The sequence below is a fragment of the Natrix helvetica genome (genome assembly GCF_964273705.1).
Source record: "Natrix helvetica genome assembly, chromosome: 1".
In the NCBI taxonomy this organism is placed as follows: Eukaryota; Metazoa; Chordata; class Lepidosauria; order Squamata; family Natricidae; genus Natrix; species Natrix helvetica.
In genome coordinates this window covers 166,151,372-166,174,950 of record NC_138548.1, presented here as the reverse complement: position 1 = coordinate 166,174,950, position 23,579 = coordinate 166,151,372, and positions in this window count along the sequence as shown.

The following is a 23,579-nucleotide window of genomic DNA, read 5'->3' as shown; positions in this document are numbered from 1 at the left end:
ACTATTGAAGATGCTCACCAAGAGACTACAACATTCTGCCTGAATTATGTGCTCATTCATATCAATGACTTTGGGGCCATAAAACCCCTCTAACTATTCTAGTTACAATCAATTACATCAAGCTTTAATCACATTTTAATGAAGTATTAATAAAGATTTCAACGGCAATTAGCGTAATGTTTTTTAAAGCAAGCCTAACTTAATTATTCGTAGGTACAATTGAGGAGATGTAAATAAGGCGTTCCTTGAAACTTCTTGGTTGGTAAATTTCACAATTTTGTGGCTTAGATTAGAGACATGCCCAATGTTTTCATATGCTGTGAGGAAAAATAGACTTCCTCGCAAAGATATTATCAGAAGGACAAATTAAACAACAACAATCATTTTAGTCTAAAGGCAGAAAGAGAAAGATACTACCTTGGTAAAGTGCTATTGAAAGAAAAATACATATAATATAGCTCCTTGAAAGTTCAACAAGATAATTGAGAATATTTTAATAAATCTGAAGAGCTCTTCAGTTTCAAAAGCACATCTTTTCTTTGGATATCTCAAATGTGCCAAAGTCTAGGCGACTTTCCCTTTGAAGCTTTCTTTAACACAAAAACAGATAAAGAAAAGATATTTCAAGCATACCTCTGCCTTTTTTTAAACAGCCATATTAGGACCGGTATACCAAACTTAAAGAATGTTGTAAAATGAGAATGGGGGAAAATGTACAAAATGAATTCATGCCCATTTACATGCTTTCAGCAGGCTACCAGATAACAAAGCCTCTGTCTTTGTGTTAACACTGCAGATTAGGTCAAGATTTTACCCCTCTGAGCTCTTTTCCTGTAAATGACGGGTTTTGATGTGAAACAAGCAACATGTCAAAGCAAGTTGAAAGATGTAGGCATTTTATGCCATGTCACAATGACAGGCCGGTGAATATTTGGGCCATTAGGGGCTTATTAGTGAATAAATGACCAGATGGTTCAGTGATGCACAGAGATGGACAGAACTGGATGCTACTAATCAGCACTGTCTGTACTTGATGTCAAATCACATGATACAGTAACCCATGGATACCGAATAAAAGTTAGCATTAGCAAGTCAATTTGATATCTGTGCGCTGTAAACAGACTTATAACTGCACTTCAGAGCTGCCTATTGTTAAAAGAGGTGTGGGGAGGGGGGGAATAAACAGCCATAGGTATTTAAATAAGCACTCTACTTTTTTTTACCAAGTTCTGAGAAATATAAATGCAATTTCAATGCCTAAAGAATTTTCATTGTAATCCCGCAGAGACAGACTGGCCTAGAAGGGTGAATTTACATACGAGGCTTCTTTCTGTCATAAACATAGTGGCAGGAAATTGTATTAAAAACAGAAGCCAGAAAATAAATTGAAACGCACACATATACATATACGTTCCTGTACATATATAGGTGCGCATTGGCACACATACACACACAGTCACACACTTTTTGCATCAGAAGTATGGATGCTTTGCTGTTTGATTTGGCCATTACCAAAAGAATAGAAACTCTGCTAGATCTTTTGATAAATACCAACACAATAAAAATCGGATCCTGTTAGCTCAACCAGCAATGTCAAAATATGATAGGCGAGGAATAAATTGATAAGAAGCACTTACGTAGCACGACTGGTTTCTGTGTTGCTGTGGTGATAGTTTCTTGCCCTTCTGCTTTGATTGCAAGATATAGTAGTTATATTATTACTACTAGTAGTAATACTATAGTACTTTTTATTCCAACATATAGTAGTTATTACATCAGGTCCATTTGGCATGGTGACTAGTTAGGGTAAATGTGGGAGGACAAAGAGCCCACATGGTCCATCAAAAATTTTATTAACCAGCCTTTCATGTCCTTCTAGATTGGTCAATCGTGACAAGATCATAGCACTATAAAAATAAATACTCATTTTTGTACTTGAGTGAGAAAGACTAGAAAGCAAACAAACAAACATAAGGGAAGTACAAGACAAGGTGGTAGAGAAAATGAACAAGGATGAAGTTATATGAGGGCCATACAAAAATTGACCCAGGCCCCAACATGGCAATACATGAAATATTTTTCATTCTAGGAAGTTAACCAATCAAAAACTATAGCCACAATGTTTATTTCAACCTTACATGTTTCCTCACACAATTCTGAATATTGCACGTAGTCCTCATTTACTGATTTTAAAAAAATAATTTCATGGGCAATCCTTGATTTTACTATCTTTGCAGGTCTGTAAAGAAAAGGAAAACTGAAGTAAGATCAGAAGCACACCTGGGGTTTCTTTAGGGACCACTTCGCTTAACAATTGAGTTGCTGGTACCATTTGTGTTTGCTAAATGAGGACTACCTGTATTTAATCCTCATAAATGTGATGGAGGGAAAAATGTATTGGAACCTGCAGGATGAATAGAGTAGAGTAATAGAATAGAATAGAATAGAATAGAATAGAATAGAAGAGAAGAGAAGAGAAGAGAAGAGAAGAGAAGAGAAGAGAAGAGAAGAGAATTCTTTATTTGCCAAGTGTGATTGGACACACAAGGAATTTGTCTTTGGTGCACTCAGTGTACATAAAAGAAAAGATACATTCATCACTAATCATAAGGTACAACACTTAATGATAGTCATAGGGTACAAATAAGCAATCAAATCATACTAGGAAACAATCAATATAAATCGTAAGGATACAAGCCACAAAGTTACAGTCATACAGTCATAACTGGGAGGAGATGGGTAATAGGATCAATAAGAAGATTAATAGTAGTGCAAACTTAGCAAATAGTTTGACAGTGTTGAGGGAATTATTTGTTTAGCAGAGTGATGGCGTTGGGGAAAAAATTGTCCTTGTGTCTAGTTATTCTGGTGTGCAGTGCTCTATAGTGTCATTTTGACAGTAGGAGTTGAAACAGCTTATGTCCAGGATGTGAGGGGTCTGTAAATATTTTCACAGCCCTGTAAATGAACATTCTGATCCTGAACTTCTTCAACTTTAAAAAGACCTTATTTTAAGGAAAGGGGGAGGGACACCATTCAAATCCTAATTTTTGAAGCAAAGCAGCATGAGCTTGTATCAGGTCAAGATCATGTACAGTTCTGTAAAACAAAAAGGATTATGCTGGTTAATGAAACATTTTTTTCATACTGCAACATTGCATATTGAATGACTGCTTATGACACAGTTATAAATCTGTAACACAGATTTGCCATGTCTTTCTAAGTTAACATGTTCTGAGTTAAAAGCTTTGTTTCCTACATTTAACACACTATCAGAAGCTGAGTTTGAGGACCCTAATTTTTTTAAAGAACTTCTCCTTATAAGTATGATTCTTCTTTTCCCAGTCACCTTCGAGGTCAGGGGTGTCAAATTCATTGAGGGCCACATCAGGACTGTGTTTTACCTCAGGGGAGCGGGGGGAGGGGCATGGCCAGGGTGGGCGTGGCCAGCTTGATGTCACTCATGTGGCCCAGGTGCTCTGCCAGTGAAAATGGAGCTTGGAGAGGAGTGCATGCAGCCCTCCATTTTCACTGGCAGAGGCACCATGGGTTGGACCGTTGCTGTTTCCAGGGTGGCCCATTCCAAATTCCCCCGTGTACTTAAAATTTACCAATGATTAGCACATGCAGAGGTGGGTTACTACCGGTTCGCAACAGTTCAGTCAAACCGGTAGTAGAAATTGTGACTGGGTCGCCAAACCAGTAGAGACGTCAGGCTGGCCAGGTTCCCTTGTCACTCATGCCGTTACCCGCATGTTTTTTAGTCTTTTATTAATGTTCTGTGCATGCACAGAACAATTTATAGGCAACTGCACATGCGCACATAGCAGTGAACTGGCAGTAACACCGGCAGCAACCCATCCCTGAGCACATGCATCTTCACTGAGTTATGTATGAATGAAGTATGAATCAACCATTAACATCTTGATGCTGTTGATGGAGCTTTGATTGTCACCGGAGAAGTGAGCAGCATTGAGCAGTCAAGACTGAATACTGAATACAATACTGAATGTAGAGGGGTAACCTCTGCGATATACAAGTACCATTTTGGCAACGGTATTGTTGTCATATCAGAAAATGCAATCTCCCCAATTGTTTGTGAATATCATTACAGCATTACAATGACACAAAAAAACCCAAGCATCATTGTTTATTTAACCACCAGGTCTTTTCTGATTTTGTAACAGATTAACTGAAGAGACATCAACTCCCCACCGCATACATCATATTTACTAATTAAGTTACCTGTGCATTTGAGATACTCTGTCCCCCTGCCTTCCCCTCCGCATGGCTTCCCGGCATATCCTTTTTGAGATGCATCTTTTGCTGTCAGTGACAAAATATATGTGGGTGACTGGGTAGGCACGTTCCAAAGCCTGGTGGCTCCGTGGCTGCCCTTGTCATCAAAGGCACCTTCATTTTTCATTATTACCTGTTGCTGTGCAAATTAATTCAAGAACAGTTTCAGTTATTACCTGAATGGATAAAAGCAGATAATTCATGATTACATGTTCAAAATGCATATGTTCTTCTGCTTCCATAGTGCTTCTGTCACAGCCCTTTCAGAAATATATTATCTTTTGCCTGCTCCTACTAATTCTTTCTAGTGTTATCAACACACAGTATGTGTGATCTTTGGTCCCATCAACTGTTGCCTAGGTATCAGTTAGTGACAACTGAATAAAATTTTGGGAAAAGCTATATTTGAATGCTACCCATCTATCCAGATCTAGCAGATTGGGCATGTTGCAGATCCTGTCAATCAAAGAGGGTCAGTTGGTAGGGGCCAGAATATGGGCTTTTTCTGCAGTGCCCCCTATGCTCTATGGAACATCCTCCCTTCAGAAATTAGAATGGCCGCAACTCTGTTAGCTTTTAATAAGGCCCTGAAAACCTGACTGTGTGACTGCGCCAGGGCTCTGAATGTGTTAAGGGCCCCGATTCCTGGCTATGGTGCTAACTGGCCAAGTACCTCATCTGATATGTATATTGCTGTTTCTATTGTTTTTCTTGTTTAAACTGTTTTTAGTATTTTGATTGTAATATATTTTTTGAATCGTAAGCAGCCCAGAATCATTCTAGCCAAAAGAATTCTGGTCCCCCTGTAACATTTTAGTCTCTAGATCTTAGATTTTAATAGAAAATGTTAATTCCCATATTAAAATGCCTATTTTTATATATTCGTATTCTATTTTCCTATATGAATTGTTGATCATTTCTGTTACATTTTAATGCTGATTGTTATTTTTAAATTCTTTTTAGTGATAATTTAGGTCATATCCGTAACCAATTAAATTAAAACAGCAGTATGTTGTTTTATCCCAGGACATATTTTTAAAACAACTTGCATCCTCTTGAAACTTTAGCTGGAAAAATTACCTTATGAAGCTTTTACAGAGCTTGGGTATGTTCAATGTAACTAGGTACCACTTTTTTACAATGCCCATGCTCTTCTGAGAAGTCTATCTTAACTGTCTAGACCTATTTTGAGTTTTTGAGAAAGAATTATTTCATGGTTATTCTAGGACCATGATGGCGAATCTATGGCATACGTGCCACAGGTGGCACACGGAGCCATATTTGCCAGCATGGGAGCCGTCAGCTCCATCGCACATGCACGCGACAGCCAGCTAATTTTTAGCCTTCCGGGGGAGGCCATTTTCTCCCTCCCCAGGCTTCAGGAAAGCCTCCGGAGCCTGGGAAGGGCAAAAAATAGGCCCAAAGAGCCAACCAGAAGTTTCGAAATGATCCGTTTCCGGCTTCCGGAGGGTCTCCGTGAGGTCGGGGAGGCTGTTTTTGCCCTCCCCAGGCTTCAGGAAAGCCTCCGGAGCCTGGGGAAGGTGAAAACGGCCTCCCCTGGCCCCACGGAAGAAATACCAAGCTCAGCTTTGAGGTGAGCAATGCAATGCACGTGGGGCGGAGCAAGGGGTGAGGGGGTTGTGTGCAAATCTCTAAGTCCTCAAAATGCTCCCACCTTAAAAACAGTTATTTGGAGTGCTCAAAGAGTCAAGCAGGTCCTTTTTGTTTTGGATGAGAAAAAAAACTCACAATTTAGTTCCAAAGCTGGATTTAAAAAAATGTGGCTATTGCAATATGAGTACTTTTGAGTTTGTTCCAAACATGCAGCCAGACTGCTTTAAATGTATCTTATCTTTGAAGGAGCTGTGATATTTTTGTTCCATTTCAGTTTTTCTTTGACTGTCAGGTTTTAGCAGGCACATTTTAAGCTGATTTGGAAATTTTTAACCATTGTTATTTCCAAAAAACATGAATGAAGGAGTACTGAGTAATATGTATCTGCCCTTTCATACTCTGAGGGACTTGCTTTGGACAACCAAAGTTTCAAAATCAAAGAGCATGTATACATTTGTATATGAAAGAGGTTTCTACTATATATGAAATAATATGTCCTTGAAAAGCTGCCTGTGGACTACATTCAGTTCGCTTACTCTAACTTGTGTTGTTATTTCATTCATGAATACTTCCTTCTGATTCTTTGCAATTCTGATATAATCATGGCAATGTAGTTAAATCTATACCACAGATCTGAAACAGTAAATATCACCTCTGACTGGCCCTGCCTCCATCTATTCTCTGCCTCCCGAGTCCCAGTTGATCAGGAGGGAATGGGGATTTTACATTATCCTTCCCTGCCACGCCCACCAAACACACCCACCAAGCCATGCCACGCCCACAAAGCCACGCCCACAAAGCCATGCCATGCCACGCCCAGCAAGCCATGCCACGCCCAGCAAGCCATGCCACGCCCACCAAGCCATGCCACGCCCACCAAGCCACGCCATGCCCACCAAGCCACGCCATGCCCACCAAGCCACGCCCACCAAGCCATGCCATGCCCTCTAAGCTTTGGCACCCCCTCCCAGAACTGGTAATAAGGAAATTTGAATCCCACCACTTAATTATCCTTATTTGTAAAGAAGAGACTCATATGCCAACTCCTTAGGACGGGGATGTCAAACTCCCCGGTGTTGCAGCCTGCGGGCCAGATGCATCATGTCTGGCCACCCCCACCCCCGATTTAGCAAAGGGGGGGGGGAGTCATGATACATCACATGATGACAATGTAATGCCATGAATTTGACACTCCTGCCTTAGGATATAACTGTGTCCAATCTAAAGCAGGACTTTTGGTCTTTACACCAAAATTCCTAATTAGTTCTTCAGTTGCAAGTGAACTCATGTGGGCTATATTCTTAAGAGGTCATCTAGAGCAGTGTTTCATGACCTTGGTAATTTTAAGATGGGTGGACTTCATCTCTAGAATTCCCCAGCTGACATGCTAGCTGGTGAATTCCCTGTCAGGGTTCCAAGTAACACCCCCAATGAAAGAAGACTCTGGCTTGAATTTTCTCAAAGTTCCATTATTATTAGCGATGTTATATTAGCACATCTGGGAAAATCCGAACTGAAAGTTTCCAGGTTTTCCCCACCCAAAGGAAAGTTCAAGTCCCTGCCCAGCACCCACATGTATCACCCAAAACAGGAGATGCCCCCCAGTCACCTCATGGCAGCTGCAGGGCCAGATGGCCTTGACTTTCTGAGAAAGAATGTTATTTTGACTATATATCACCCACTCTCTGTATAATTCCCCCTCCCATTTTCCCACAGTAGAAAATGTGGCAGGCCTGAAGTCCCAAGGGTAAAAGATGGCTTCCAGGGCTGACATTCTCAATATTCTGGCTGGGGAATTCTGGGAGTTGAAGTCCATACATCTTAAAGATTGCGAGATTGAGAAGCCCTGATCCAAAGCCACTGCTTGTATTAACTCCAGGTGTGTTCCATGTCCATTAATTAGCAATTAGTCTTACTCCAACTTTGGAGATAGGTTGAAATATATTTCCTGCATGTAAAATCAATGTACACGTCATAACGAATCTCAGATTTAGCATATTATTTGCCAATAAAGAATTTTTATTCGCTCTGGGGAATTTGGAAATGTCTAATGACAAACTTAACATTGTTCAATAGTTTTAAATGGCTCATGAAATGATAACAGCATTTTAGAGGCACATGACTATTCTCAAAAAATGCACTTAAACCATATTCTCTAGTGCTACATTAGTCACTTTGTAGGGCCTCTATATACCGCCTGGATCAGTTTATTTATTTGCAGAACCGGCAGAACCGCAGAATGGCAGCGACCCAGGCTGGACACAACTCCAAACTGATTCCCCAGTCGCAGTCGCCGCCATCTCTTTTTTTTAGTTTTTTAATTTCCATTGAACTGTGCATGCATGCACAGGGTGCATCCAGTGTATGCACAACTGAACTGGCAGTAACGTCGGCCAGAACCCACCCCTGTTTGCAACAGCCATATTGATATAAATTTGGCTTTTATCATCATCATCAGTCCCCAACAACTTCATCTGAAGAGATACCAGTTAAAGATTTGCCCATGGCAAGAGGATTACCGCCAGGCAACACAAGGCGCCAATTGATAGAGTAGTCATTCTGTTTAAAGTGAGTTTTATAATTTTTACATCCCTTACTTTTTTGAACATTTTGTCCCTGTAAAAAGTGTATCTGTGGTAAATTTCATCAATAGCTTCCACAATTTTGAAGGCTTCACTTAAGTCACCTCCTTTCCTGTTATTTTCCAGGGAGAATAAGCTTTACACCCTTAACCTTTCTTCATAACTTAGATTTTAGAGACCTGATATTATCTTGCTTGCCCCATGTTACCTCCCTTGCAAAGCAATCATATCTGTCTTCTGTTTTGAGTGACCACCCTGTAGAGAGGGCCAGATATATTCCCACTAATAAGGTTCTTAAGCAGAACCCCTCTCACCCCTCGGTTAGCATCGTATCCCCCTGCTAATACAACTCCAGATCACGTTGCCTCTCCTTCGGTGACTGTGCACTGGGCTGATGGTTTTAATGATTTTTTCTACAATAACTCCCCAAAGCAAGCAGCTACAATGGATTTGCCACTAGGGAAAGGACAGGGCTGTTTCAGAATGAGGGAATTTGTACGGAGCAATCCTGGGAATAAAAGCAATGTGGCAGTCAAAACAAAAAACCAAAAAAAACCCCCAAAAAACCCACAAAATCCCAATCAGCAGGAGTTGCTGATGGTCACAAAAGCCGGATGTCTAATAAGAGAACCTCTAAGCTCCCTCTAAGCTGAGACTTTTGGTAGCAGTTCAACGTGTTTCGCTCATCAGTGCATCATGATGACAGGAGAAAAACAAGGACCTGTCACTTACACTGTTTTTGCAGTTGAAATCAAGCAAGGATCCCTTCCCAAGGCGGTGCCTCTCTTTGAGATTCAAGAGAGTGAAAAGCTTTTTTTAAAAAAAAAATAGCACGAGAGCTTTTGAGTATGCTAAATTGTGAAAGCATTCAGCCCGTGATGGATGCTACAACCCCAAACCCCAGGCGGAAGTCCCACAGAATTTCATGGGTCTGGCCTCTGAGTGATGGTGTTCATCCATTGTGTTCGAAGAGGACCTTGACATCTAACAGGCTGTGGGCTGTCGATGATGTGTCCGCAGGTGGCTGGTAAGGCCTATACGGGCACGAAATGTTCTGCCACATGTCGGGCAGGCATGTGTGAGCACCATTGTTGCAGCATTTGCAGTCTTTGCGGAGTGCTTGCTTCCCTTGTGCTGTGGCTGTTCTTCTGTCCTCAGATGTCGGGCAGCCTTGGTGGATCAGCGTGCACGCTATCGATCGATCTTGTGCCAGGGTTTCCCAAGAAGTGGAGTCAATATCCAGGGATTTGAAGGAAGCTTTGAATGTGTCTTTGTATCGCTTCCTTTGTCCCCTGTGCGATCACTTTCCTTGAGACAGTTCACCATAGAGGAGCTGTTTGGGGATGTGATGGTCTGGCATCCTTGCAACACGGCCTGCTCAGCATGTCTGATCTTTCATCAGCAGGGTGTGAACTGATGGCAGGCCTGCTCTGGAGAGGATTCTGTGTCTGGCACCTTGTCCTGCCACTGGATCCTCAGTATTCTACGGAGGCAGGTCATGTAGAAATGGTTCAACATGGGATGAAGGGAGGTGTGAAAGGCACTGGTAGCTGCCAGCTCTCCTGGCTAGGATTGAACACTATCCAGGATGTCTATGGAGATTCTCAATCATCCAGGTCATGGTTATCCCAAGGGTGCTTTTCAAAAAGCAATTGGACTTCCTTGGGGTTCCCCCCCCCCTTGAAAATGTTTCACTTCTCACCCAAGAAGCTTCTTCAGCTAAGAACCAAGGAAGCTTCTTGGATGAGAAGCAAAATGTTTTCAAGGGAAAAAAATAACCAAGAAAATCCAGTTGCCTTTTGAAAAGCACCTTTAGGACATTAAGGAGGTGGTCCCACTCAAACTGGGGTTCCCACTGGACAAAACTTGCAAAGAGCAAAGTAAAAGGTAATGATCGAAGAGGTGACTCTAGGCACTAGCCAGCCAGTGACTGCTGAAACAGGCTGGTCAGACTCCAAGCAGGGACAAGAAGGAATTTTCAACTCAGCCACTTGCTTGAGGTCTTCAATGCTTTGAAAAATAAAGGCTATTTTATGGGAATATCAGCCTCTTGATCTTCTGTGTCTTCCAGGAGATTGAGAGATCAATATTTCTATGACAATAAGTAGAGAAATATTGACACTACTCCAACTCATTGCTTAGTGGAACATAAAAGGGATGGCAGTTGAAGGAGTGCCTGAAGTCTCCCAACTCTTAGCACACACCTCCAACAGAATGGCTGCTGGTAGGTGATACTGGGTAGTAGGGGAAACAATGGTAAGGAATCCAGCAGTTATTACCCTAGGATTATCCTGTATTTATAATATGAGAGAAGCAGTTCTGCCTTGTCTTGTAGATGAAGTGAAGTGAAAGTTATGAGGGCAGTACAACTTATGTTGGTACACTTTCCTCCCTGCTCAAGGATGGGAGAAAGAGCACTTTGACTTACAGAAAACTCAAAAACAGTAGGGACTCCAGAGGACACTTTTTAAATACCCAAGTCCAATTGTTTAGTGTTTCCTTAAAAAACAAAACAACTTTCTGCCTCAGTGTCAATAATACGAGATACGAGATTATCACTCAATATTGAAATTCATTTCCCATGTCTTTTATTCTTTTTTTTAAAATAGAGGATTGCAGGCATCAAATTAATGTTGTCCCAGAATCTATCTTACTGTTTCTCAATTTTTCAGAATACTGGCGAATTTCTTTCAGACTGTCCTTGTTATTTTATCTTTGGTAGGGCATGCTCCTTGTGGTGGTGTTTTTGATTGCACATTTTTCCTTCAGTGTGAACTCTTCCTGATTCACGCTTCCTTATCTGTAAAAACTGGAAAGAGCTTCCGTCTGACTGTCTGGACTGTTTAGTATAAATTATAAAGTCCCTATTGTACCAATTTGTATACTTCACACATCTGCATACCGCATCTAAAACATAAGTGAAAAGATCACAATTAGAGACGGGATATTCTTTTTCTTACAGGCTGCCTCAGGATGGAGGGCATACTTCTTAGAGCCCCCCCCCCCCCTCCACTGGTGGAAGGTTTTGGGAACAGACATGAGGGGAATAGATTTTATAGGAACAGATTCCACTTGGAAAAGAAGTGTAAGGAAACCACCTTCAAACTGACTCTAAAATTATAGCTGACTCTGTCTAAAGGTGGAAAATCCATGGTCTGCAGACCATATGTGGCCTAATCTTTCCATCTGGAGCTCTTAGATCTCTCCCACCAACATTTCAGAGCTTTCTACATTTTGGAGGGTGGAAAAAGCTTTCAAAGGGGGAAAATGGGTAGCTCCAGCTTTTCGGAGATTAAAGGAATCCATTTCCCCCAGTCAAAATATCATCCTGCCAAAAACTTTTAAAGGTTGCTTTTTTTTCCCCATTAGAAGAATTAAGGAGCAAAATGAAACATTTAAGCTTCCCAAGAAGGGATAAACAGAGGTCACCATTTCAGCTCCATCTATTGCAATGATTGGTAACACTTCCTTTAGTCCCAAGACAGGGCACAAAAATAGGGCAGCCTCCGAAGTTGCATAAGACTTAAAAAAAAAAAGCAATGTGCTTTAACCCCATCAAAAGGAGAGAAGAAAAGTATGAAAATGAGTACTGAATGAGTAGTAATGGCAATACTTGCAATTCTTTTATTATTAAGTAGTTCTTCAGTGTATGTACTAATAATGGAAGCGGCATCATTTCATTAGAAGATGGGCAGCAAATAAATTGGATGGATGGATGGATGGATGGATGGATGGATGGATGGATGGATGGATGGATGGATGATGGAAGAGCTATAGTACATTATACAGTCATCTATTTGTAACCTGGTAGTGATTTTCCTCAAACAAACTATAACAGAGTTATAATTCACCTTTAAATGTATATGCTGAAATGAACACTCATAGATTAAAATGAAACTTGTTCTAGAGTTTTTATGGGCGTACACGATCTTTACTCTGTGTTTTGGGAAATTCAAAGAGTTTTTCCTCATTCCCAACAGCGCTTCCCTTATGTCCTTGAGCTGGTAAAAAACCAGTATGTTGCTATAATTTGCATTGCTCCCATAGCCAGGTCAGCAATTAATGGAGTTTTTTGGGTTTTCATTCCCTTACCAAACCAGCATCATTTTGCTGATAGGAAAGAAAAATCCATGATGGTGGGTGAGATCACTATCATGGGTAAGATTGTGGCTCTCCAAATTCACGCCTTCAACTAAGGCTTTAGCCACCTTTCTCAAAATTCAGGAACAAATTCATTCATTGATCTGTGACCAAAATAGAGAGGCTAGCGGAGGGCAAACTGCTGATGGCTGCAACTGCTGAGTTGCTAGCAATGGTGTCTTGTCTTGGAGAAGATGTTTCCATAATTGGGTTTGGAGCATGTCAATTTGTCCACAGATGACAGAAGATGTATGTAGGGATAGCTAGGAGGAGTATTGAATCGTCACGGGATCAACAAAAGAAGGGCAGAGTTAGTTGGGAGGGACTTGCAAAGTGAGTAGGAAACCATCTGGTCTACAAGCACTGAAATAAAAATTTACTTCCGCACAACTTATCCATCTGCTGAAAGTTGTTTCACTTGCGGCAGGGCAGAAGTGTGTTGAATAAATAAATAAGTCAGAACTACAGTCTGAGCTGGTAGGTTAAGAAAATACAGTATAAAAAGGCCATGAAAGTGAAGGAGGGGGAGGAATCGCTACAAGACTTAGAGAAGCACAGGCAGGAATCAAAACAGAACTGTGTATTATTTGAACTCATTTGATCCAGTTAAGAGAAAACTCTATAAATAACTTCAGAGATTTATAGGAAACTTTCAGGGGTGTAAATTAAAGTGGTATAAAAGTTAGGATTAAGATTTCATTTTAGTAAAACTTAAGATTTCCCCCTCCCATGCCTCTGTAAAGCAATTGCTAGAAATAAAACCTATATCCTCTTCTCTACTATGTAACAAATCCGTAACAACACTTATTTGCAAGATAAACATAACCTATTTATGTTATACACAGACTCCTAGCAATCTCTGAAAGACCACTCTTTAAGAACAGATCTGCTGGTTTGCCAAACAATCATAGTTTCATGTTTGGCAGGCTCCTATTCTCCCAGCCTTCAAGAAAATGTTTGTGACTTGACTTTTCCTCCAAGTGCTTAGATAGGGTGGGGTGAACAAGAGGATTTAATGATGAACTGCATGTGAAAGAGTAACTTAGTGGCAGTGTTTTTTTTTTTAAACAAAGTTTTATTGGTTTTTTTAAAATTTACAAGGAAAAAGGTAGTGGAAAGGTGTACAAATTTTGGCAGTTGCAAAGTGTGGTAGACGCCCCCTCCCTCCAAACTCATAGTATACATCTGAGTATAAATCATTAATACATAGTCATATATAATCAGCATTTTAGTTCTATTAGTACTTTCAATCAGTTTAGTACATAGTAATATATGATCCACATGTTAATTCCATTACTACTTTCGGTCAATTTATATCAATGAGGTTTTCTTATTCATTTTTGTGATCTGAGCTTTCTTGGTATTGCCCCTTCTCCCCCCGCTGGCAGAGCTCCGGCCCCTCCCGTGTCCTGCATATCCGTTGTAGAATCTTCTGTTTTTTTCTAGGTGTATTTTGTTTTTTTCCATAAAGGCCTGTGCCTCTATGGGTGTGTTAATTCTAATTCTTGTCTCCTCCCAGAATATCAACATACCTTCAGGCATCAACCATCTAAACCACACCCCCTTCTGGTATAATTTATTCGCTAATTGCGAATAATTTTTCCTTTTTTCCCTAATTTTCTTGGGGATCTGCTTCAAGATAGTTATTTCCCTATCATGGTATGTCAGGGCTTGCCCCCTTTGTACACCCAGTATTTCGTCTCTTGTGCTTTTTCTAAGAAATTTAATATGTACCTCCCTGGGTACATTGTGTGTTCTGGCATAGGCTGAATTCACTCTATAGACCAGATCTATCTCCCATTCCATCTGTTGTTTTTCACTTAGTGGCAGTGTTTAATGCCACGGTTTTAATAGATATGTGTAATATGTTATTGATGTTTTGATGGAGGGCTGAGAACTGCCCAGAGTTGGATTAAAGATGGGTGACTATATAAAAGTTCTAAAGAAATAGATGTGCACAAGGAACCCATTCAATGGCTAACTAGTGTCTTCTGGAGAATCTGTGAGGCAGATGCCCTTGTATGTGCCAGGAATCTAATTTCTCTTCCAGATGAGCCACGGTGGCTCAGTGGTTAGAGTGCAGTACTGCAGGCTACTTCTGCTGCCTGCCATTTGTCAGTTCAAATCTCACCAGGCTCAAGGTTGACTCAGCCTTCCATCCTTCCAAGGTCGGTAAAAATGAGGACCCTGATTGTTGGGGGCAATAGGCTGACTCTGTAAACCGCTTAGAGAGGGCTGTAAAAGCATTGTGAAGTGATATATAAGCCTTTGTGATTGCTATCTGAAGCCAGAACGACTAAATAGGACAGAACCCAATGACTATAGAGTGAGGAAGTATGAGTGCAACCAAAGTGACCAATGGGAACAGGTCAACATCACCAGGAGCGTCACAAATACCTTGTAGGTTGTTTATTTGGTAGGATTTGTATCGCAAGAAGGAAAGAATAACCGTAGCAGCAGAGCAGCCAAAAACAACCTCAGAGTGTTTCTGCAATTCACGGTCAATGAGACCATGTCACAAGGACAGTGAGTTGTCATCATGCTACAATAAATGGAACATCAGAAGGACTCTAAGAATCAGGTTTTCTGGGGAAATGGTGTATTCTTCACTGACTCTGAAAACCTCACCAGCACCTTGCTACACACACCTGTCTAGAAAGAAGGCTCAGGTACATTTTATAAAATATTGTAAGGTAAGCTTATAAGTGATTGCCAATTTAATGAAGCAGAAATAGATAAGAAAGAAGGAGAGTTATAGTAGCATAAAGGAAAATGAAAGTCTAGATTTCTTTCACTGTTTGCTTATGGCAATAAATGCAAAGAATAGTAATTCATTCAATACATTCACCTGTACTGCATTGACTGGGAATTAATCTTTTATGTGAAGAAGTGTTACTGTATGTTTCATATGTACTCATTGTTGTGCTTAAAAACAAAGCAATGGTAATAAACATTCTTTGAATTTCATGGGTTTAAACTTTAAAAGTACTTGCTCTGTATCTTTCCTCCTGTTTCTATAAAGCAGTTGTTTGAAGTTGCCTGAAAACGTTTAAACCCACAATTAATAAGATTTGCCAATTCACATTTCACTGACTACCATAGAACAGAAGATACACCAGTTTGCTTACACCAGTCAGTGTTTAATTTAAATGCATCCTGACATAATGCAAATATAACCATTAAAGTCCTGTCCTCAATAATGGTTAGTCTTCAGATATTTTTGCATCATGGCAGAACTGGGGGGAAAAAGGTTATACATCCCAGCTGTAGTTACATGACAGCAATTATTATGGAAAATTCAGAAGGGAGCAATGTGTGTATGTGGTTGAAATAGTATTTGTGTTTGTCACATAAAAGATGAACAGACAAATTATCCACTGTCAGTGAATCCAGTAGGGATTAACTACACCTAAGATCAGCAGTTTGGCAGTTCAGCAGTTCGAATCCCTAGCGCTGCATAACGGAGTGAGCTCCCGTTACTTGTCCCAGCTTCTGCCAACCTAGCAGTTCAAAAGCACGTAAAAAATACAAGTAGAAAAATAGGGACCACCTTTGGTGGGAAGGTAACAGTGCTCCATGCACCCTCGGCATTTAGTCATGCTGGGCACATGACCACTGAGATGTCTTCAGACAGCGCTGGCTCTTCGGCTTTGAAACGGAGATCAGCACCGCCCCTTAGAGCCAGAAATGACTAGCATATATGTGCGAGAGGAACCTTTACCTCATGTTCCGTAGAAATTAAGGAACTAGACATAGAATTTTATTCTTTTGAATTGATTGAACTTATTACTAAAGTAAACCAGTCAGATACTATGGCTCATAAAAATCAGTAATAGTTCAGCAATAAGGTTCTGCAGATTTTTGAGGAGATTCCCCAAAATGTCAAGGGAAGCTTAACCTCTGCGATCTCCTTGCTTCCGAAAACAAAACACACTTGTTGCTTTGCTTCATCCTGTTCTAGCTTCAACCTGTTCCACCTCAGCTGAAAAGGCTGTAAAGGCCTTATGTAATTACGTAAGGCCTTATAGCCGTTTCAGCTGAGCTGGAACAGGTTGAAGCTAGAACAGCCAATTACGGAAAGTTTTTAACTTTATGTGGTTAAGATTAATTAAGACAATCAAAAGAACGGGTAACTTCTCAGCTTGCATGCAATCCTGGAGTTTATAGATCTAAATGTCTATGGAGATTCTCAGTCATCCAGGTCATGACTGTCCCAAAGGTAAACAGGTTGGAGTTGCAGAGTTCTGTCTTCATTCATAACTGCAATAGCACTTAGACTTATATTCTACTTCACAGTGCTTTTACAGCCTTCTCTAAGCGGTTTACAGAGTCAGCATATTCCCCCCAACAATCTGAGTCCTCATTTTACCCACCTCGGAAGGATGGGAGGCTGAGTCAACCTTGAGCCAGTGAAATTCAATCTGCCAAATTGCAGGCAGCCAGAAGTAGCAGAAGTAGCCTGCAGTCTTGCACTCTAACCACTGTGCTGCTGTGGCTCAATAAATAGGTAGTCCTTGACTTACAACCATTCTTTTAATGACTGTTCAGTTACAGCACTGAAAAAATTAAAATACAACCTGTGCTCAACATTACAATAATTGCTGTGACCCAAGGGATCAAACGATCAAAATTTGAACACTTGGCACCTGCTATGCATTTATAAAAGTAGCACATGAGATCACATGATTGACATTTGTGACCTTACTAGGGGCTTCCGACAAGGAAAGTTAATGGGGAAATTTGAATCTGCTTAATAACTGAGCAATTCACTTAATGACCACAGGAAAAATATATCCTCATATTGGGCACAATTCAATCAACAACCACATTGTTTAGTGGTAGAAATAGGAGTCAACACACTGTGCACAAAGCACTTATGTATGTAAAGAGAAAATGTATAAATCAACTTTTTTTTAAAAAAGAAATAGGAATCCCAATTGTGGTTGTAAGTCAGGACTAATGATAGCCTTTTTTTTAAACAAGCCATCCTAATTTCTTAGCCACTTTTGGATTTAATTAATCTAAAATATAGATTAAATAAAATAAACTCTTGATAAAGAAAGCTATAAAGAGACAAATGGGGCAGTAACTTATTTTATTTTTACTATTTTTATTTTGTGGGAAAGTTGGCATAATTTCAATTAAACTAGTCAAATGGACCAGACCTCTGTAGGGATTCTTTCTGTTTATAACTAAAGCATGCAAGTAATTGGTCAATCAGACAAAATGAAAAATAAGATAATATGAGCCAAAATGTGATACTTTGTTGCCAAGAAGATGTGGAATGCAATGTGGTTTGAAACTGGAATGTGTTATCAGATATAATAATGTTACATTTCAGAAAGATAAAAGAGGAGGAGGAGGAGGAGGAGGAGGAGGAGAAGGAGAAGGAGAAGGAGAAGGAGAAGGAGAAGAAGAAGAAGAAGAAGAAGAAGAAGAAGAAGAAGAAGAAGAAGAAGAAGAAGAAGAAGAAGAAGAAGAAGAAGAAGAAGAAGAAATGGAAACTCATTTTTTTTATTTCCCCTCGCCTGAGTTAATTCTGCCTTTGAACTATCATAGTAAAATGACAACAACAAGAAAAGCCTCAGGGATGGAAGGTGGGAGGGGTTTGTTAGGACAACCTGCAGAGAGAGCAATGACAATAGATTTGCTTCAAAAATATGTAGTAAGATAGAATCTTTGGTCGATGTTGACAGCTTTTGGGGGGGGGAAAGAATGAAAATATGTAAATATGAGAGAAGAGATCAAAGAAGTTAGGAAAGTGTAAAGTTCTCTAAAACAAATGACAGGAAAAGTAAAAAAAATAATGAGAAAGTGGAAATTTTGAAGAGCAAGACAGAAATTATGGATGGAGATGTAGTAAGAGAATTAAAAATCTGGCCCTATTGGAATTGAGAGAGAAGAAGAGGTTTGAAGTTGACATTCAAAACAATTCCTGAGGCCTGGGACCAGATTTTAAGCAATTCCTAACAGCTCAGACAAAGATATTGGAGAATTATTAAAGTTTAGCAAACTTTTTGGATTGGGAAGAGAAGAAAACTAAGGCAGAAATTGTAAGTGTTTAGATGTTAAAGTCCAATTAAAAACAATCAGAAAAGTATTTCAAAACCATATATGATTTGGCATAGTATTCTGCTGACAAAGAAAGAAAAGGCAAGCATGCAGAAGCCCTTATAAATTAAGTCTTTAGGTTTTGGCTCTTGCTAAACTTACTTCTGATTATTGTCTCTACCACCATCATCTTGTTGCCTTTTGTGTCCACAGCACTTTAATGGATTGCAAAGAGACTCATCCAGGGGTGGGCTGCTAAGGTTTCGTCCGGGTTTGGGAGAAACCAAAGCTAACGTTATGACCAATTCAGAGAACCTCCAAATTCCACCCCTGGCTGGCCCCTCCCACCCAGACCCACCCCTTCCATCCCATCATGCCCCACCCACCCTGCCCGCCTCTCCCATTAGTCTCCATGTGGCCTGTTTTGGATGCGAGGTAAGTGCAGGACCCTCACGGAGGCTCAGGAGGGCGAAAAACGGGCCTCCCAGAAGTTCCAGAAGGCCTCCAGAGGGCCTCCGGAGCCCGGTGGAGGCAGTTATTGCCCTTCCAGAACATGGTCTCCCCGCCATGGTGCAGGAGGCTGACTAGGCCACACCCACCATTGCCACACCCACCCAGCAACCGAGCAGAGAACCCATTGCTGAAATTTTTGAAGCCCACCCCTGGATTCATCCCTTGGGACTTTGCAGTCCCAAGGTTTCATTTGGAAAAGAACAATGGTTCCCAAATACATCTGCTTTTATTTCAGTCTTAAACCAAATCTCTTGGAAACCACTGGGATTTATCATTGCTAGGGTTAGGATCAGGCTGCATATTTGCATATGCAGGGGCCTATCAACATAAAGACGAGGCTTCCTGCAATCCATTTCAGTTCTGAAGGCATTCATTTCCTAAATATCTTCAGTTTTCCCTGGTGTGTCAGACTTCCTAACTGGGTTCATTTGATTTGTCTGAGAACCTGGCGGCTGTTGTCATTGCAATTGGCTGGTGGCCCTCCTGCCCACTTGCTTCTGACCAGGCATTAAACCTTGACTGTAGGGGTCTCATCACAGATGAACTGTCAGATCATGACTACGTTTGATGCAGTATAATCTGTCTTGAAATTAAAATTGGCCCAGCCAGGCTCTTGTTTCCTCACAGGCTGCTGCAACTAATGCACTCTTTGAATATGCATTCATGGAGCTCTGCCTTCATTGGGAACCCAGAGGGAGTACAAGTTAAGAGCAGATTTTCTGAATTAGCATGTCGGGAGGGAAGGGCCTTTCATTTTGCCTTCCGCAGATGCCTCTCCCGCCGGTTCATTACAATTGCATTTCATCAGCTTTATGATGTCCACATGTCAACTGAGTGTGAGGATTTTGCACACAAAAGAGCCTCAGGGAAAACGACTTCACCAGCTAATCAGCTGATTATCATACCTCAAATGGGTTGCAGTGTGCGGGCTCCAAAAAGCTGTATCCGTGAGAGCAGAATTGAAGATTAAGACAGAAAATGGGAGAGAGGGAGAGAGAGAGACAGAGAAAGACAGAGAGAGTGGGGGGGAGAGGGAGAGAGAAAGAGAGAGATACCTTCCCATTCCAGTTTTTAAGAGACATTGAAGTGGAATTTGTTACAGATGACTAACATAGCCAGGACCTATGCTTTTAAAGCAACCCAAACCAATGGGCCCAAATCACAGATGGTTTTCATCTAATAGAGTGGGAGGGCAAAAGGTTAATGATCTTTATTAGTGGCTTGTTTATGCCCAGCTGTGGGAAGAACTATAGAAACTTGGTACCACTATACATTATTGGGAATACTTTGTCTAAGTTATTCCAGCTGAATAACTGAGTGGGCTTCCAAAGCAGTAGGATCAGTGGTGGGATTCAAAGTTTTTTACTATCAGTTCTGTGGGCATGGCATGGCTTGGTGGGCGTGGCAGGGGAAGGTTACTGCAAAATCCCCATTCCCTCCTGATCAACTTGGGAGGCAGAGAATAGATGGGAGAGGGGCCAGTCAGAGGTAGTATTTGCCGGTTCTCGGAACTACTCAAAATTTCCGCTCCCGGCTCTCCAGAACTGGTCAGAACCTTCTGAATGCCACCTCCGAGTAGGATTATATACTCTCCCACTCACAGAGGGTCCTTTCTGTCTCCCACTCATCAGGAGATGGGGGATGCTCTGAAAATAGTCCATCTTGCATAATCTATCATCAGTGCAGTGATGAACGCAGCAATAATAGTATGTTGTGCGCTGTTTTATGTTTCAATGTTTTATTGTACACTACTCAGAGTCCAGCTTTGAGGGAGATCAGCAGTTCAGAAACATGAAGTGTAAATAAATACATATTTAAAAATAAGTATGGAAGTCTGTAAAAATGTGGAGTGGTTGTTGTAGCATACATAAATGGATTTCTTCAGACTGATCGTGGCTAAGAGAAAAGAAAGACCATGCAGAGAAAGCCCCCATAAGAACACTCTTTCTTTCTTTCTTTCTTTCTTTCTTTCTTTCTTTCTTTCTTTCTTTCTTTCTTCTTTCTTTCTTTCTTTCTTTCTTTCTTTCTTCTTCTCCTCCTCCTCCTGTTCTTTCTGAAATGTACCGAAATTTCACCTTTCTCTAATCTATCTCAAATGCAGTTAGAGCAGAAGCTGTTTTTTGCTCTGCAGAGAGTCTGCCTTATGCTTTCATCAGAGTAGTCTTAACTCACACAGATGCAGTATTTAGCAGTGCCATCTCCTGCTTCCATCAGAAAGGGGAAGGTTGCGGAGCTGAGCCCTGTAGAATAAGGGGGGGCAGGTCCCCAGTGATTGGCGAAAGCTGAACATCGGTGCCAGTTTCCATCTGTCAGGAGAGCCCATCTCTGAACCTTCAATCTGTCAAAAGCTGGCTGCCTAGCTGAAGGCTCCAGGAGATTTGGTGCACTAAACACATTTGACAAGAGCATTATCACTGCAAGAAGCCTCACGAAATGCCATCAATGTGTTAATTGTAGCCAGCTATACAAAGTGTCACTTCCCATATCTTTGGCCTCTGAGCAGCGGTTGCAGATTTTGCAATTCCCCTAATTTTCTATACTTTTGTAAATGTAGAAATTGTTCATTTCTTTAGTCATACTAAAAAACAACAACAGTATTTTTATATTGGGCAGAGAAGCTTTTTAAAGGTTTTTTTGGGGGAGAGGGGAGAATTCCAACATTTTAAAGTGGGAGGCTAAGCAGTGATATTTTTACATTAATATTAAACGGCCTGAGGAAAGAAATTGGCTTTTTTCCCTCCTGCATTTTTATTTCTCACTGAAGGTATTGTTTTTTTTTCCACATGGAAAAGAAGGGAATGTGTTTCTATATCCTTTAACAGCACAAATAATTCATTTTGCTGTTGGAATTCTTTTTGTCAAGAGTTATATATGTATGATGCATTTTTATTTCTGGAAGTTTGCTTCCATCATGATGAAAGAATAGTTTTTTAATGAGAACATTAGAAAAGTGCATAAATAAATGGAAAATCTCCCTTGAAGATATGTAATGTGGTTTTTAGCACCCACACAGCTAATATTCAATTTCTGCTACTATCAGTGCCAGGTGTTAAATTTCTCCAGTTGCTGTCACTAATGCAAATGAGATTCTTTTTCTGCTCATAAAAAATCAAATCCACATTAGAAATTAGCTATAAAATGTAATGACTTAAATGCTATAGTTTTCTACAAATCTCCTTCTGTTTTCCTACCAGACAATGCTATAAAACAAAGGAAGCATAATAAACCTTACAAAAGTTGAGTTATTTAAAGGTCTTTTGGAGCTTGTTACTTAGCTGCTGATATATTCTTCTTTTTTTTAATGGTTGCAAAAAGGAGATTTTTTTATATGCCAATTTTCTATCAGATTGTTTAGTTTTAAAACTAGCAGTAACTGAGCAGTTGAGACTTAGCACTGCAAGTCATCTATTTTAAATAGTCTATTTTTGACACTCTGGGGCGTACTTAAATAAATTCTAGGAACTTACTAAGATCTTATGATGCTGATATTAAATTTAATCTGAACTAAGTATAATAATCCTCATAAAAATGTGGAGTATGTGCATTTTTCTACTGTGCCTCAGTTAGTTTCAAAACAAGCTGGTAAAAGATTATTCATTTGATGGGACTGATTTAGAGTTCTGTCTTGTTCCATACATTGATTCCCATGTTCTACAGCAGGGATATAAAACTGGATTTATTTGAGGGCCGAATCAACATTGTAGTTCTCCTCCGTGGGCCGGGGTGGGGGAGGAGGAGGGGAGACGGGACAGATGCCTCTTGCAGCACTCTGCTGGCCAAAATGGGGCATGGGGCCCTACACGGCCTCCTGCAGCACTCTGCCAGTCCTTTGATATTTCCAAGCCAGCTGTGTGGGCCAGATCTAAGCACCCTGCAGGCTGCATCCGGCCCGCAGGCCTTGAGTTTGACACCCCTGTTCTAGAGAGAGAGATCAAAAGATCAAGGACCCAGCAGTATAAATTGCAAACAAGGACACAAGAGTTTAAAAACCTTTACATATTTACTTCTGTTTCAATCAGCTGAGTTCCAATTTTAGTACTTTGGGCAAACAAGTCCAGTGAACAGAAGGCATGAAAAGAAAAATGTAAGGAACCTTATGATTGAAACCTCTTGCAGCACAAAGGCTGGTGGACAGTGGTGGGATTCAAACATTTTACTACTGGTTCTGTGGGTGTTGCTTGGTGGGTGTAGCAGGGGAAGGATACTGTAAAATCTCCATTTCCACCCCACTCCAGGGTAAGGTTACTGCAAAATCCCCATTTCCTCCAGATCAGCTGGGACTCAGGAGGTAGAAAATAGATGGGGGTGGGGCCACTCAGAGGTGGTATTTATCTGTTCTCTGAACTACCATATCTTTCGGCGTATAAGATGCACCTTTTT